Raw genomic sequence first — 10,797 nt, forward strand, 5'->3', positions numbered from 1 at the left:
ACAAGAATGGGGAAGGCATATTTATAGGGACCATACAAGGTGGAGACAGGGATGGGGGAGGAATATACAGGTATATGGCTCAGACAAGAATGGGGAAGGCATATTTATAGGCACCATACAAGGTGGAGACAGGGATGGGGAGGAATCAGGGCAGCCATCAAGGGGGGACAGCCCATACACATGTAGGGGGCCCGGGCATCCTGAGGGGCCCAGCCCCTCAGCAGGGTCAGGAGATGGGAGGAGCACCTGCCCTTGGTGCATTCTTTCCATGTGGGTGCAAGGCACTGCGAGGCCCTGGGGAATGTTGGTGGTCAAGCCTTGGGGGCCCAGGCCTAAAGCTTTGTAAGGGGCCCCGAATTTTCTGATGGCTGCCCTGGGAGGAATATACAGGTATATGGCTCAGACAAGAATGGGGAAGGCATATTTATAGGGACCATACAAGGTGGAGACAGGGATGGGGGAGGAATATACAGGTATATGGCTAAGTCAAGAATGGGGAAGGCATATTTATAGGGACCATACAAGGTGGAGACAGGGATTGGGGAGGAATATAAAGGTACATGGCTAAGACAACAATGGGGAAGGCATATTTATAGGGACCACGTATAAGGTGAAGACAGGGGTGGGGAGGAATATACAGGTATATGGCTAAGACAAGAATGGGAAGGCATATTTATAGGGACCATACAAGGTGTAGACAGGGATGGGGGAGGAATATACAGGTATATGGCTCAGACAAGAATGGAGAAGGCATATTTATAGGCACCATACAAGGTGGAGACAGGGATAGGGGAGGAATATACAGGTATATGGCTAAGACAAGAATGGGAAGGCATATTTATAGGGACCATACAAGGTGTAGACAGGGATGGGGAAGGCATATTTATAGGGACCATACAAGGTGTAGACAGGGATGGGGGAGGAATATACAGGTATATGGCTCAGACAAGAATGGAGAAGGCATATTTATAGGGACCATACAAGGTGGAGACAGGGATAGGGGAGGAATATACAGGTATATGGCTCAGACAAGAATGGAGAAGGCATATTTATAGGGACCATACAAGGTGGAGACAGGGATGGGGGAGGAATATACAGGTATATGGCTAAGAAAAGAATGGGGAAGGCATATTTATAGGGACCATACAAGGTGGAGACAGGGATTGGGGAGGAATATAAAGGTATATGGCTAAGACAACAATGGGGAAGGCATATTTATAGGGACCACGTATAAGGTGAAGACAGGGGTGGGGGAGGAATATACAGGTATATGGCTAAGACAAGAATGGGAAGGCATATTTATAGGGACCATACAAGGTGGAGACAGGGATGGGGGAGGAATATACAGGTATATGGCTAAGACAAGAATGGGAAGGCATATTTATAGGGACCATACAAGGTGTAGACAGGGATGGGGAAGGCATATTTATAGGGACCATACAAGATGTAGACAGGGATGGGGGAGGAATATACAGGTATATGGCTCAGACAAGAATGGAGAAGGCATATTTATAGGGACCATACAAGGTGGAGACAGGGATAGGGGAGGAATATACAGTTATATGGCTCAGACAAGAATGGGGAAGGCATATTTATAGGGACCATACAAGGTGGAGACAGGGATGGGGAGGAATATACAGGTATATGGCTAAGAAAAGAATGGGGAAGGCATATTTATAGGGACCATACAAGGTGGAGACAGGGATGGGGAGGGATATACAGGTATATGGCTAAGAAAAGAATGGGGAAGGCATATTTATAGGGACCATACAAGGTGGAGACAGGGATGGGGGAGGAATATACAGGTATATGGCTCAGACAAGAATGGAGAAGGCATATTTATAGGGACCATACAAGGTGGAGACAGGGATGGGGGAGGAATATACAGGTATATGGCTAAGACAATAATGGAGAAGGCATATTTATAGGGACCATACATGGTGTAGACAGGGATGGGGGAGGAATATACAGGTATATGGCTCAGACAAGAATGGAGAAGGCATATGTATAGGGACCATACAAGGTGTAGACAGGGATGGGGGAGGAATATACAGGTATATGGCTCAGACAAGAATGGGGAAGGCATATTTATAGGGACCATACAAGGTGTAGACAGGGAAGGGGGAGGAATATACAGGTATATCGCTCAGACAAGAATGGGAAGGCATATTTATAGGCACCATACAAGGTGGAGACAGGGATGGGGGAGGAATATACAGGTATATCGCTAAGACAAGAATGTAAGGAAAAAGGGGGTTTGAATAAGCCCCTTTTTACAGATGGGATGGTGACAGGCCAATTTAAAATTTTAACAAGGCAGTTAGAGGACAGGCTATAGTTTTGAACTGTTGCTAGGTCAGATTAAGAATTCAGGTGTTTGTTTGGTCAGATAACCCCCAATCATATTAAGAGATATGTGTAGCTAGGGAGTTTAAGTTTATTTCTGGTTTTAACCTGTTTTTATCCCGCCTTTAGAGCCTGCCTATGGTTATAAAAGGGGGCTCATTCTCACAAGTCTTCAATCACCTCAGAAGAGATCGCCGTGTCAAGTTCAAGTTTTGTCTCCCTCCCCCCCCCCACCCCTGTTTTTCTTAATTTTGTCGCGGTCAGTTTATGCCTGTTTTGGTCACCTGTGTGTAATGCAAAGGTGGACGATGCTTGTGTATGTTTTATTATTGAATTTTGATGTGGATAATTTCTAAAAAGTTAAGTTGGATTTGTTTGACCCGGATTTTGGTAATCAGGTCAATTCTGATTTATGAATTTGTTAATGATAATTTTAACAAGCATTAAACGGCCGCGGCCTTTAAATTCCAAAGCTGTGTAAGATCTCATTATTTAATTAGTATTAAGTTAAGCTAATAACAAGTCCTGTCTACCATCCCATGGGAAGGCATATTTATAGGGACCATACAAGGTGGAGACAGGGATGCAACAAGAATATTTACAGAAATAATATATAGCCAAGATAGGGATAGAAGACAGGTAGTAAGACAATGATGGGGGAGGGATATTTACAGAGACATTTATGGCTCAGACAAGGATAGGAGGGAGATGTTTGCAGGGACAATGTATTGCAGTGCTTGAACCAGTGACTAGTCCCTACTACTGAGACATGAATTAAATTGTGGTATTTCCAGAGACACTCTGCTGCCACGTCCGGTATGGGACTGTGGTATTTCCAAAGATATTATATTACCCAGGTAGACAATCTCAGTGCTGAACCAGAGACTCCTATTTCAAAGATCACCCCTAAGTTAGGAATGGAGGGAGGAAACCAGTGGTATAACTGGGAGTAATACTTCCAGGGACAACACATCACTGAGTCTAGAATGTGAACAGTGTACAGTGTGTTGCTAATCCAAGGGCGGAGGCACAGGCACGTATCTGGTTACACTGGAGTACTGAGAGGAAAGAAAGTTCACCAGGAAGTTGTGTATGCAGGAATGCAGTGTATTATGCCTGCGGGCCTCTGAAATTATGGGTGGTGACAATGTAACAACGCATTTGCATCACACAGTCACTCACAATCCATGTGCAAATGTTGCCATATTACTGGAGTCTACAAATTATTCTCTAGATGGTCGTGTTAAATGTTTTTTTTTACATTTGCAAACATCCCCCAGGTTTGTGTATCACGACTGGGGCCACAGCACATAGCTCAAAGCCTTAAAAACATTAAAACACAGCTGAAACCAACATTTGCATTTCAGAATAATATAACACTAGTTAAGACATATAATACCGAATGACACGTAGGGCCTATTCACACCTGATGCGTTTGAATGCGTTCAGAAACACACTCTAAATGCAATGTCAATAAAAGCTCTGAGGTAGATGCACATGCATCCACCAGCAGTTCTGCACGGAGGATGCGACTATGTCTAGGTTCACATATGTGTGGGTTGGGAACATGTGCATAGTGGTGCACATTCCCAACCAGCAGGCAACGCATGCTATTTTTTTAGGAGACGTGCAGGGATTCCATTCATTTTTAATGGCACCCCCACGCATCGGCAAAACATCTGCATAAAACCGTATGGCAGGGCCGGGACAAGGGGTGGGCAGGAGGGTCGGCTGCCCTGGGCACTGTGGTATCATGTGAGGTTTGGGGGCATCCAGGGCTGGGACAAGGGATGGGCAGGAGGGGCGGTTACCCTGGGTACTGTGGTATCATGTGAGGTTTGGGGGCATCCAGGGCTGGGACAAGGGATGGGCAGGAGGGACGGCTGCCCTGGGCACTGTGGTATCATGTGAGGTTTGGGGGCATCCAGGGCTGGGACAAGGGATGGGCAGGAGGGACGGTTGCCCTTTACGCAATCGTTTATTGCAGGGATGGGGGCACCCTGAACCTAACACTAAGGGAAGGGGGGGCGCAGTTTGGCATCTTTGCCCTGGGCACTGGATGGCCTTGTCCCGGCACTGCCGTATGGTGCCACAGTACCATGCCGTTCCGTGAAACGTGATTTTAAAAAAGGGTCAGGGACTTCTTTCTCACCGGTACAGCTGCCCATTCAAATAAATAGGTTTCTGTACCTGCGACTTGCAGGCACAAATGCGCACGCACAACTGTGAACCTAGTCTAAATTGCTCATGTGAATGAGCCCTAATTATTAATGCCTCTATGAGCCATTGTGGTTGACGAGAATTTTTATTTATACTAATTTCCTTCCAGCTATGATGTAGTAAGCACATAAACAAATGATTCACAGGCTCTACTCTTAGAGTCGGTTCACACTATGGCGACTACTTTGGGGGCGACTTGTGAAGTCCCGTGCACCAAGACTTCGGCGCGACTTGCACGGACTTCATATAATGAATGTCTATGCAAGTCGCTCCAGGTCGCCCCGAAGTAGTACAGGACCCTTTTTCTAAGTCGGAGCGACTTGTGTCGCTCCTATTAGAACGGGTCCTGTAGCAGTCAATGGACCGCGAGTCGCCTGACAAGTCGCGGCAATGTGAATCGAGTCTAAATGTTTCCAAAACAAATTGATCTGTTACATAGTTACATAGTTACATAGTTAGTGAGGTTGAAAAAAGACATAAGTCCATCCAGTTCAACCTATGATGTGTGTGTGTGTTTGCTTTTAACCGTACATTGTGTACCCCTGTATGTTGTGGTCTTTAAGGTGTTCATCCAATAGTTTTTTGAAACTATCAATGCTCCCCGCTGATACGACTGCTTGTGGAAGAGAATTCCACATCCTTACCGCTCTTACAGTGAAGAACCCCTTACGCACTTTAAGGTTAAACCGCCTTTCCTCAAGTTTTAGTGAGTGGCCACGTGTCTTATTGTATCTCCTTTCTCTGAATAGTTTGTTCCTTATGCTAGGGTCGCCAGTACAGTATTTGTACATTGATATCATATCCCCCCTCAATCGTCTCTTCTCCAGAGAGAATAGGTTCAGTGCTTGTAGTCTTTCCTCATAGCTGATGTCCTCCATTCCCCTAATTATTTTTGTTGCCCTTCTCTGGACTTTCTCCAGTTCCAGCACATCCTTCCTGAGGACCGGTGCCCAGAACTGGACAGCATACTCCAGATGTGGCCGGACCAGAGTCTTGTAGAGTGGAAGAATAATCTCTTTATTTCTGGAGTGAATCCCCTTTTTTATACAACCCAGTATTCTGTTGGCTTTGCTTGCGGCGGCTTGGCATTGCATGCCACTGCCAAGCCTGTTGTCTACCAGTACCCCCAGGTCCCTTTCCATCCTAGACTCACCCAGAGGTTACCCCCCTAGTGAGTAGCTTGCTTTCTGGTTTCTGGCCCCCAAGTGCATTACTTTACATTTTTCTACATTAAATCTCATCTGCCATGTAGTTGCCCACCCCGTTATTTTGTTTAGGTCCGCTTGCAAGATTTCCACATCCTGCATAGAAGATATTGGCATGCCTAATTTAGTATCATCTGCAAATACTGAGATTGTAATAGATATCCCCTCCTCTAGATCATTTATGAATAAATTAAACAGGATTGGTCCCAGGACAGAACCCTGGGGGACCCCACTTTCCACACCCGCCCAATCCGAGTACTCCCCATTAATCACCACCCTCTGTACTCTCCCCTGGAGCCAGTTCTCTATCCAGGTACTCACCTTATGGTCCATACCTACCTTCCTTAGTTTGTACAGTGAGCGTTTGTGGGGAACGGTGTCAAAGGCCTTTGCAAAGTCCAGATACACCACATCCACAGGCTTTCCTTTATCTAGGTGGCAGCTCACTTCATCGTAGAAGGTTAATAGATTGGTTTGGCACGAACGATTTTTCATGAATCCATGCTGATTACTACTTATAATACCGTTTTCATTACTAAAGTCTTGTATGTGGTCCCTTATCATCCCCTCCAAAATTCTGCAGACTACTGATGTTAGGCTGACCGGCCTATAGTTACCCGGGATATATCTCGGCCCCTTTTTAAATATTGGTACCACGTTGGCTTTTTTCCAATCAGCTGGCACCATACCCGTCTGTAAACTATCCTTAAAGATCAAGAATAATGGTCTGGCAATCACCTGGCTGAGCTCATTAAGAACCCTTGGGTGCAAGCCATCCGGTCCCGGGGATTTATTTATGTTAAGTTTCTCTAGTTTAGCTCTAAGTCTATCCTCTGTTAGCCATGGCGGCACTTCCTGAGGTGTATTATTTAGTTCGGCCTTACAAGCGGGGTTCGTGTAGCCCCCCGATTCCTTTGTGAAGACTGAAGAGAAGAAATTATTTAACACTTCCGCCTTTTCTCTGTCCTCTGTGGCCATTTTTCCTTTATCTTTTATGGGGCCAATGTGTTCTGGCCTCGCTTTCCTACTGTTTATATACTTAAAGAACTTCTTGGGGTTCTTTTTACTCTCCTCCGCTATATGTCTCTCGTGTTCTATTTTAGCCGCCCTGATTTCGTCTTTACATTTCTTATTACACTCTTTGTAGTGCTTAAATGCTGCCAATGACCCCTCAGTCTTGTATTTTTTGAAGGCCTTTTCTTTAGCTCTAATATACATTTTTATGTTGGAGTTTAGCCACCCAGGGTTTAGTTTTGCTCTTTTAAATTTATTTCCCTGTGGAATGCACTGGCCCACCCCCTTGTTAAGTATGCTCTTGAAGCACTCCCATTTTTCCTCCGTGTTCTTTGTTCCCAGGGTTCTATCCCATTTGATATTTTCTATCAGCGAGCGCAGTTTAGGGAAATTGGCTCTTTTGAAATTCAGTGTCCTTATATTACCCTTGTGTTTCCTATTACTGTAATTAATACTGAAACCAATCGACCTATGGTCACTGTTCCCTAAGTTGTCCCGTATTTCTATATCCGTGAGCAGGTCTGTATTGTTGGTAATCAGTAGGTCAAGTACCGCTTTGTTTCTTGTCGGTGCATTCACCATCTGACCCATGAAATTGTCCTGCAAAACATTTAGGAACTGCCGAGCCTTGGCTGAATGCGCGGTTCCTTCTGACCAGTCTATATCTGGATAATTAAAGTCCCCCATTATAATGACATTTCCCATCCTTGCTGCCAATCCTATCTGTAACATGAGGTCCGCCTCACCCTCCTCCCTCTGGTTGGGGGGCCTATAGCATATGCCCAATATTAACTTCCCCACCGTGCCTTTCCTTTGAAGCTCTACCCATAGGGATTCTGCCTCGTCCATAGCTTCATTATTAATATGATCCCTCATATTTACCTGTATACTGTTCTTAATATACAAACATACCCCTCCCCCTTTTTTACCCTCTCTATCTCTGCGATAAAGGGAATACCCCTGAATGGTCGCCATCCAGTCATGAGAGCTGTCAAACCAAGTCTCAGTTATCCCCACAAAATCTAAGTCCTCCTCAAACATCAGCAGCTCCAGCTCTCCCATCTTGTTGGCCAGGCTTCTGGCATTGGTATACAAGCCTCGTAATTTTGATCGGTTACATTTATCCTCATTTGATGTTTTTAGGCTGCTCTCTTGATTTTTCCCCGTACCCACCCTGGGTATAGGAGCTCTGAACACCCTACCGCTAATGCCCCCATTTCTGCCCTCTGAAACTTGCTTTCCACTGGCTAATTCTACATCTGTACCCTCCCCCCCATTCCCTAGTTTAAAAGCCCCTCTAACTTTTTGGCCATCCTCTCACCCAGTACAGCTGCACCCACCCCATTTAGGTGCAATCCGTCCCTACCAAAGAGCCGGTGACCGACTAAGAAGTCGGCCCAGTTCTCCAGGAACCCGAAACCCTCCTTACTACACCAGCTCCTCAGCCACTCGTTAACTTCCCTAATCTCCCGCTGCCTCTCTGGTGTGGCTCGAGGTACAGGTAGTATTTCGGAAAATACTACCTTGGAGGTCCTAGTCCTCAACTTAGCGCCTAAGTCCCTGAAATCGTTTAGGACTCTCCGTCTTCCTCTGCCTATGTCATTGGTACCCACGTGTACCATGACAGCTGGGTCTTCCCCAGCCCCACCCAATAATCTGTTCACCCGATCCGCGATGTGCCGAACCCGAGCACCGTTATCTTTTTAAAATCTCTGTTACTAAATTGTATGCTTTACTGGTAGTGAGAAATATGAGGAATCCTTTTATGTTTAAAATTTTAAATGAGAAAGTCTCTAAAGCTTTTCATTTCCAGTTAAAACGTTTTTTTTTTTTTTTTTTTTAAGAAGAATGAAAAGAATAATCATTGCATCTAGTAAAATTAAAATGCACAAATGCATCAGTAAATCTCAACCTGAAAAACAGTGTGCTGATTTACTTTACAGAACAGAATTTAAGATAAAGCTCTTTGTAACCAAGATAAAAAATAGTATTATTTATAAATCTTTTTTTTATGGTATTATTATCCTACCTCCCCAGCATTACAGCAAGGTACCCAAGATACTTATTGGCTGGTGTTTGTGATTTCATCATTGGTATGTGTACGGTTGTGCTCAGAAGTTTGCATACCCCTGGAGAATCAGTAAAATACAGTATGTACAATTTTTAAAGAAAACGTGAGTGAGCAGGCAAAATACTTTTAATTTTTATGGGATTTATATTCAGCTGTAGGTCATAACAGAATGGCACAATTATAAAAAAAAAGTTAACAAATGAAATGACCCCTGTTCACTAGTCTGCATACCCATAGTTCTTAATACTGCGTATTGTCCCCTGTGCAATCTCTTGTAATAGTTGTCTATGAGGCCCCGAATTTGTGCAGGTGGTATAGCTGTCCATTCATCTTGGCAAAATGCCTACAGGTCATGCAAAGTCTTTAGTCATCTTGCACAGACCGCAGGTTTGCAATCTCCCCAGAGTGGCTCAATGATATTAAGATCAGGAGAATGTGATAGCCACTTCAGAACCTTTACCTTTTTCTGCAGTAAAAACTGGGGAGTCAACTTGGCTTTGTGCTTAGGGTCATTGTTGGGGTGGAAAGTCCAAGAGTGTCCCACGCGCAGCTTTCGTGCAGAAGGATGCAAATTGTCAGCCAGTATTTTCTGATAACACACTGCATTCATCTTGCCATCAATTTTCACACGATTCCCCGTGCCTTTAGAGCTCACACACCCCCAAAACATCAGTGAGGCCTCACCATGCTTCACAGTGGGGATTGTATTCTTGTCGCTATAGGGCTTGTTGACCCCTCTCCAAACATAGCATGTCTGGTTGTGACCATAAAGCTCTATTCTGGTCTCGTTACTACAGATTACAGTGTGCCAGAAGCTGTGAGGCATGTCAAGGTGTTGTCGGGCATATTGTAACTGGGCTTTTTTGTGGAATTAGCGCAGTAAAGGCTTCTATCTGAGAACTCGATCAAGCAGCTCATTTTTGTTTAAGTATCGTTGTATTGCGCTACATGAAACAAGCACACGTCTTTTTCCAGGGCAGTCTGTATTTCTCCTGAGGTTACCTGTGGGTTTTTCTTGGTATCCCGAACAATTCTCCTGGCATTTGTGGCCGCAATCTTTCTTGATCTACCTGACCTTGGCTTGGTATCAAGAGAACCCAGAATTTTCCACATCTTATTAAGTGATTGAACACTACTGACTGGCATATTTAAGGCTTTGGATATCTTTTTATATAATTTTCCATCTTTATAAAGCTCCATTATCTTGTTACACAGGTTTTTTGACAGTTCTTTTCTGCTCGCTCCCCATGGATCAGTATCTAGCCTGCTCGGCGCATCCACATGAGAGCTAACAAACTCATTGAGTCTTTATACACAAACATTAATTGCAATTAAAAGAACACAGATATAGGAAATTAACCTTTAATTGCCATATTAACCTGTGTGTGTCACCTTGTGTGTCTGTACCAAAGCCAAACATTCCAGGGTATGTAAACTTTTGATCAGGGCCATTTGGGTGATTTCTGTTATCATTATGATTTAAAAAGGAGCCAAACAATTATGTGATAATACATGGCTTCATATGATCAATATCCTTAAATAAAAGACAGCTTTTTTGGCATGATTTTATATCCATGCCTAAATTTCATAATTTCATGCCAGGGTATGCAAACATTTTGAGCACAACTATATAGCAATAGTCATAATCTTCAGGATGCTGCTCCAGCGGCTTCACCTCTACTCACTAACCACAGAGGATCACTTGCTCGGCACTGCCACTGTTCAGAGTACTCCTTGTTTTTGTTTTCAATGAATACAAGGCATTCAAAGATTGGGCCAGATAGAGAGCGTAGAGGCGGATGACATTATCCATCTCGTCCAATCAAAGAATGTTATATTCTTGTGTTTTACCTTAAGGGTTTTAATACACATCTTTCTGTTTTAATCTGCAACCAGCTTGCTTTTCTACTAGAAAAAAATGTCAAATGTTTTGTTCTTTGT

The sequence above is a fragment of the Pelophylax lessonae genome (genome assembly GCF_965119305.1).
Source record: "Pelophylax lessonae genome assembly, chromosome: 1".
Taxonomy (NCBI): Eukaryota; Metazoa; Chordata; class Amphibia; order Anura; family Ranidae; genus Pelophylax; species Pelophylax lessonae.